Below are 8,420 nucleotides of genomic sequence, written 5' to 3'. Positions count from 1 at the left end.
AATTTTTTTCATATTTATATAAAATATAATGATTCAAGATTTGGATAATTAGCACATTTCAATATACTTATTTCATGTATGCCAATATGATTATAATTATTTTTTTAATTTACATAGAATATTAAAATCAAATTTAGAATTAGACATGCATACATTAACTATATAACTTTTTGATAATAATAATAAGTAATAATTTATTAATCATAGAGACTTGAGTGATTAACTAATTTCGATATACTAAATTTATACTCGTGCACAACAATATGATTATGATCATTTTTTTAATTTATATAGAATTTTATTAACAAATTTAATCATAGACATTCACACATTAAATAATACTTTTTTCGATAATATATATTACTAGTGAACTATACTTTATTAATCATGCTATTTTATGTTCAACCTTCGTAGTTTAATAGCCTCCATAGAAACAAATCACTGACTTAATAGTAAAGCCCTATTTTCATTTATAATGCTACACTCTAAAATCTACATTAGCGATATAATATACCGCTACAAGGAAAATAGGATGTAACAACGATTTATGCTAGTTATCTGAGACCCTCAAATATTTTTGAGTATCGAGATGCTATCTGAGACCTATATCAAACAATGGTACGTAATTGTTATCTGAGATTCAGTAAGACCCTAACAATGTCTTTAAAAAACATTGTAAGAAGGTTGGATGTAACAATAGTTTAGCACTACTAATCATTGTAAATCATCTAATTAATCAAGTATTTTTTAGGTGATTATCAATATTTAATCTCCGTTACTACAATATTTTCAAACTACAACCAGCTTTGTGTGTCTTCCACAGAAACAACACTAAGTTCTTTGAGAAATATAGTAAGAATGTTGATCGTCAAACAACACTCCAATACTACTGACTATTGAAATACATCTACTTACTCAACTCATTATTAGATGATTAACAATAAATTATCTACCTTAACACAACGGTTTCAGGCTATACCGATCGTTGTATATCGTTCACTAAGACAACGTCATGTTATTTGAGAAACGTTGTAAGAATGTCGATCAAATAACACTCCACTATTACTGATTATTGTAAAAGATCTACTTAATCAGCTTATTGTCAGGTGATTAACTTATAAATTTAAGTATATTTATCGCCGCATTAATCGTTCTAACTTGAACCAAAAAGTATCGTATTAGTGACACACAAATATCGTAAATGAGTACAGGAAAATCATCAATAATTTTTGTCAAAATAGAGCTAGCCCGTGCCTTGCACGGGTAATAGAGCTAGTTTGATATAATGATATAACAGTAAATTGTATATAATTAAAGATTCTAATACTTATAGTTGTAATAATTTAATTTTACAATCGTATATTTTTCAATATTTGTATATTTGTTGCAACAATATTATAACAAACTATTAAAAATAAAAAATATTACAACAAATATTATTTTTTTAATTAAATTTTAAAAAACTGTGTATCACGCGACCTATGAGCTAGTTACATATAAATTACCAAACAAGACTTAAGTTAAATCGGGATAGGTTGGCTTAATCGAAAAAATCTTGAAAATGTGATTTAATTTTAACCCAATCAGGTATCAAATTATATTAATCAATTTAATCAGTCGAAAAAAGAATTTGGTCCGATCATTTTGATCGGATTGACGAACACATGAACACCCTGCGTAACACTAATGATAATTTTATAATATATTATATCATATATATATAATTAGTGTAAGGGCACCTAAAATAGTACGGTTATATGGTTTAGTCGTGGTCATTTAAAACTAAAGTTAGTTATCCACTTCTCCAGGGGCGGGCCCAGACTTTAAAATTCAGAGGGGCTATTTTTTTTTTTACAAGTAAGTGTTCTAACAAATAATTTTTTTAAAACCATTTTTGTGATGAAATATTAGTAAAGTAGAATAAACGGTTAGACTTACATTAAACCCAGGTGTATCTTTAGAAAAAAATATTGGTTAAATTTAAATTAATAAAAAAAAATTAATGTATAGGACTTACTTTTCATTCTTAGATAATTAAATTGTTTTTGACTAAATGATTGAGTAAACTTCTTTGACAAAGTGATTGAATTTAACTCTTTCGAATAAAATTATTTCATAAATAGATGTTTTATTTTTCTTGTTATATTATCTACTTTTCAAAATTAGATTTTTTGGAGCAAAAGGGTCCTTTAATCTCTTAATTATTAAACACTAATATTATCTTGGGTTAAAACACAAATTTAACCAAAAAGCTATTTTATTTGACAAAAAGTCAATATAAACAATATCTATAATATTAAGTATCCGAAAAATGTTGAAAATTATATTTTACTAGATACATAAATAAATAATTATCTAAATATTTTATTAAATTGTATAGAAAAGATAACTAAATTAGTACAACATCATTATCCCAACCAAGACTCTATTAATTATCATTATTAATAACTATAAAGTCATCGCACTAGCAGAGTCTTGGGTACTACTACCAGGTCCCAAGATAAATTCAATATACAAGTTAATACTAATTTGTAGAAAGGCACAATATTCACCTGGGATGGGCCCACCACAGCCCCAGCGTAGGTCCGCCCCTTCACTTCACGCATAAGCGCTCTTGGTTGTACATAAATTCAAAATACCGAAAAATTATTTAATTTTTTTTAAAATAGTTCTTTGAATAAACTCATATAATGTAGTTTGTTAAATAAAACTCAATCTAATCATTTATAATATGAAATTATTTTAGATAAAAATCTTACACAAATATCAAAAAGCTTTACAACCAAATGAACAAATACATAAACAAGAAAAACTAAAAAATGTAAAAATAAATACTTGTTATAAATTGATTGTTATATTCAAAGGTTAAATAGTAAAGTTACATGTAGGAGTAGAAAACTTGTCATTCATTTAATGTACTTGTTTCCTCCTTTGGCTGTAAATAGCCACATTTAGTAAGAAGCAAAAAATGATCCTGAGCATCTTTTCTGCTCTTTCTCCTCCTCAACTCTCTCCGATAAAAATATAGTAGTTCTTTTAATATGCTCTTTTATTGTTACTATAACTAGTATTTTATAACACGTTATCAGCACGAAACTCTGCCGAAACTGAAAAGGTATAATTTTAATTTAAATATGCATATATATGAGTAGACGTGGTTACACCCTCTACATATAATTTTTATATATCTATGACCGAAGTAGACGTTGTTATACCCTCTACTAATAATTTAAATATATATGGCCGGAGCACCGCCTATTAAAATTATTTTACGGTACCATTTAATTTTGGGTAATACCGAAGTATAGTGGGAACCTTAACTTATAAATTGCATAACTATCGGATAATAACTTTTTGCCCCTAACTAACTTATGCATGATTGTCCACTTTAATTTATTATTGGTCGGAGATAATCTGCATACGCAGACGTCCGTATGGCGGGTGAAAATCCATTTGTCATTTTATATATAGATCTGTTTATAATATCAATGATAATAATGATATATACATTGATTATTGCATACTTGTTAACGCACCCGATTAAGTAGGATTTTATGTAATATTTACATTGATGAATTAAAATTTAATAATTTTCGTGTTAATTCAGATTTAGTATGACAAATATTACAAGTTTGTCGTTCATTTCCTTGGACATTTCTGGCGATAATTATTTATCATGGATACAAGATGTAAAGTTGCACTTGGGTTCAAAGAAATTAAGCGATACAATAAAGGCAGAAAATAAATTCACGGCTGAAGAAAACTTTACCTCCATAATTTTTCTCCGACACCACATGCACGAAGATTTAAAATCTGAGTACTTAGAAGTCGAGGATCCTTTTATTTTATGGGAAAATCTAAAGGATATGTTCGATCACCAGAAACTAGTTTATCTACCTGCAGCTGAAAATGATTGGGCTAATTTAAGACTTCGGGATTTTAAGAGTGTCCGAGCATATAGCTCTGCTTTTTTCAAAATAAGTTCTAGGCTTATTATGTGTGGTGAGAAAGTTACGGAAAAAAAGAAAAATCGATAAAACATTATCAACTTTTCACTCCAACAATATCAACTTAGCAGAGATGTACAAGGAGCGCAAATTTACTAAGTTCGGGGATCTTCTATCAACTATCCTCGTTGCTGAACAGAATCATGAATTGGTGATTAAGAATCATCAATCCCGTCCAACAGGATCTGCCCCATTACCTGAAGTAAATAACATGTCATTCCAGCCGAATGTACGTGGAAAAGGGTATAAAGGTGGACGGGGCCAAGGGCGGTACCGTGGACGAGGTCGGAGCCACAGGCATTTTCGTCCATATAACAACTCTGGCCACCGGAAGTGGCAATCTGAATCACAGAGTAAAAGAAAGGCATCACGAGGAGGAAAAACTGAAAATATTTGCTATAGGCGCGACATGAATGGGCATTGGACACGTAATTGTCATACCCCGGATCATCTTGTTAAGTTATACCAATCTTCTTAAAAATCAAAAGAGAAAATGGTAGAAACAAATTTCACCAACAATAACATAGATGATTTCCCGAGAAGCACAACTGGAGGAATAAGCATTAATGGTCCGAATGAACCTAACGAAACTCCCATATGGGAGGCTGAAGATTAGTTTCATATAATTATTATAGTAGTGTGTATTGTGTGCTTTATTTTATTTGAACTATGTAGTGTGTTATGTTCTTATCAAATAAATTATGTTTCTTAATTATATACAGAATGGATTCTGAAGATATATGCATTGCTGATTGTGGTACAACTCCTACGATTCGACAGAACCAAAAGTATTTTACCCAAATAACCAAAACCAAAGCTCAAGTCGGAACGATTTCCGCCGTATCTAATATAATCGAAGGTTTTAGAAAAGCTAGTTTCATCCTACCTAACGGTACCCACATACACATTTAAAATGCATTATATTCTAGTAAGTCTACTAGAAATCTTCTTAGTTTTAAAGATATCCGACTCAACAATTTTCACATTGAAACTACCTCTGAGGCTGATAGAGAATATCTTCTTATTACTTCCGCTAATCCTAGCAACAAGAAAATCTTAGAAAAGTTTCACTCACTTTCCTCAGGATTATATATAATGAAAATTAGAACTATTAAGTCACACAATGTCATTGCTTCCAAACTCATAGATCCAAAATCTTTTACACTTTGGCATTAAAGATTAGGTCATCCTGGCGTCTCTATGATCTGTCGTATTATAGAGAATTCTACTGGTCATCCTCTTAAAGATTTTAAAGTTCTTTCCAACAATGACCTTCCATGTTCAACATGTTCTTTAGGAAAATTGATTACTCGACCATCCCCTACTAAAGTTCAGCTTGAAAGCCCAATTTTTTTAGAAAGGATCCAAGGGGACATATATGGATCTATACACCCATCATCTGGCCCATTTAGGTACTTCATGGTATTAATCGATGCATCAACTAGATGGTGTCATGTTTGTATTCTCTCAACTCGTAATGATGCTTTTGCAAAACTACTTGCCCAAATAATCAAATTACGAGCTCAATTCCCAGATCACTGCATTAAGTCAATTCGTTTAGATAATGCCGGTGAATTCACATCTACAACTTTTGTCGACTATTGCATGTCTGTAGGAATCTCAGTTGAACACCCAGTTCCTCATGTACATAAACAAAATGGGTTAGCCGAGTCTTTTATCAAAAGACTCCAACTTATTGCAAGACCGCTGTTGTTGAAAGCAAAATTACCTACATCTATTTGGGGTCACGAAATACTTCATGCTGCTAATATTATTAGGATTAGACCAACTTCCTACAACCAACATTCTTCACTACAACTGGTACTTGGTCAAGTTCCTAATATTTCTCATTTCAAAATTTTCGGAAGTGCTGTATATGTGCCGATTGCTCCACCACAAAGATCGAAGATGGGAGCTCAAAGAAGAATAGGTATCTACGTTGGTTTTGATTCCACATCTATAATTAGATATCTGGAGCCTCTAACCGGAGACTTATTTACCGCAAGATATGTAGATTGTCATTTTGACGAGTCGATGTTTCCTCCTTTAGGGGGAGATAAACATTAAAACAAGGTTAATCCTGACATAACATGAAATGCATCAGGATTATATTTTCTAGATCCACGTACCAATCAATACGAACTTGAAGTTAAAAGAATTATTCATATGCAAAATATCGCAAACCAAATGCCTGACACATTTAAAGATTCTAGAAATATAACTAAATCTCAAATACCTGCGGTAAATACTCCAGCTAGAATAGATATACCAATTTAAAAATCAGATACAAAAGAATTGGTTACAGAATCAAAGCCACGCCTGAAGCGTGGTAGACCGGTCGGTGCAAAAGATGTTGCACCGCGAAAAAGAAAAATAAAAAAAATTACCCCTGAAGTGGCACATGCTCCAGAAGAAGCAAATACCCCTAAAGTGGTATTATCTCCTGAAAAGATTCCAGTCCCCGAAGATACGGGATTATTCAATCATGAAATTTCAATAAATTATGTGCATGATATGAAATTATGGGATCGAAGTAAAGCTATAATCGATGATGTATTTGTGTATTCCGCAGCATTGGATGTAGACATAAATTCTGATCCTGAACCACAAAGTGTGGATGAATGCCGTCGAAGAAAAGACTGGCCAAAATGGAAAGATGCAATCCAAACAGAATTAAATTCATTGCGTAAAAGATAAGTATTTGGACCTGTTGTCCAAACACCAACCAGTGTGAGCCATGTTGGAAATAAATGGGTATTCATAAGAAAACGAAATGAAAAGAATAAAATTATCAGATATAAAGCTCGACTTGTAACATAGGGGTTTTCTCAAAGGCCTGGCATTGATTATCAAGAGACATACTCGCCGGTGATGGATGAAATTACTTTTCGTTTTATATTAGGTATGACATCTAAAGAAAAAATGGAAACACGTCTTATGGACGTCGTTACTGCATACCTGTATGGTTCACTTGATGGTGAATTTTTTATGAAAATCCCATAAGGGTTAAAAATGGATGAGTTCAAGAAATCTCGTCATAAATACTCCATTAAACTTCAACGATCATTGTATGGACTTAAACAATCTGGTCGTATGTGGTATGACAAACTTAGTTGTTATTTACAAAAGAATGGGTATATTAGTAACCAAATTTCTCCATGTGTTTTTATCAAAAAATCACAATCTGGTTTTGTGATTATTGCTGTATATGTGGGTGATTTAAACCTTGTAGGAACAACTACAGAGGTTGATGAAGCTGTCATATACCTAAAGACAGAGTTTGAAATGAAAGATCTTGGAAGGACAAAATATTGTCTTGGTATACAAATCGAGCACTTGTCATCGGGAATTTTCCTCCACCAATATACATATACAGAAAATGTTTTGAACAGATTTTACATGGATAAATCTCATCCATTGACTACTCCAATGGTGGTTAGATCTTTAGAGCCTGATAAAAATCCATTTTGACCACAAGAAGATGATGAAGAGGTTTTTGGTCCTGAAATCCCATATCTAGGTGTAATTGGTGTAATTATGTATCTTGCAAATAATACAAGGCCATATATTGCATTTGCTGTGAATTTATTGACTAGATTTAGCTTTGCTCCGATGGACAGACATTGGAATGGGATTAAACATATATTTTGTTATCTTCGCGGAACAACAGACTTTGGATTATTTTTCCCGAAAAACTCAACATCTCAGTTGATCGGATATGCAGACGCTGGATACTTGTCAGATCCTCATTTTGGCAAATCACAAACTGGATATGTATTTACATATTGCGGTGCAGCCATTTCCTGGAAATTCACGAAGCAAACTACAGTGGCAACCTCAACAAATCACTCAGAACTCATTGCAATTCATGAAGCCATTAGAGAATGTATTTGGTTGCGGTCTATCATAAAAAATATTCAAGAATCATGTGAATTGCCAGACATCACAAGAAGTACTACTGTCATGTTTGAGGACAACACTGCATGCATTGATCAACTAAAGGAATGATATATCAAAGGGGACAAGACGAAGCACATTTCACCAAAATTCTTCTATACTCATGAGCTTCAAAAGAATGGTGAAATTGATGTACAACAAATTCGGTCATGTGACAATCTTGCTGATTTATTCACGAAATCATTACCGAATTCAACATTTGGGAAGTTACGACATAACATTGGAATGCGACGACTTAAGGATTTGTTACAACAAAACTTCAGAGAATTATTAGTTTTTCCAAGGGGAGATTGTACTATTTTTCCTTTGTCAAATTTTTATCCCACCGGGTTTTTTTTGGCAAGGTTTTAACGAGGCAGTCTATGATCCACTATATAATAACAATCAAAGGGGAGTGTTATGAATTGATTGTTATATTCAAAGGTTAAATAGTAAAGTTACATGTAGGAGTAGAAA

The sequence above is a fragment of the Apium graveolens genome, chromosome 3 (assembly GCF_009905375.1).
Source record: "Apium graveolens cultivar Ventura chromosome 3, ASM990537v1, whole genome shotgun sequence".
NCBI classification, from domain to species: domain Eukaryota; kingdom Viridiplantae; phylum Streptophyta; class Magnoliopsida; order Apiales; family Apiaceae; genus Apium; species Apium graveolens.
Note: the sequence above shows the minus strand (reverse complement) of the source record.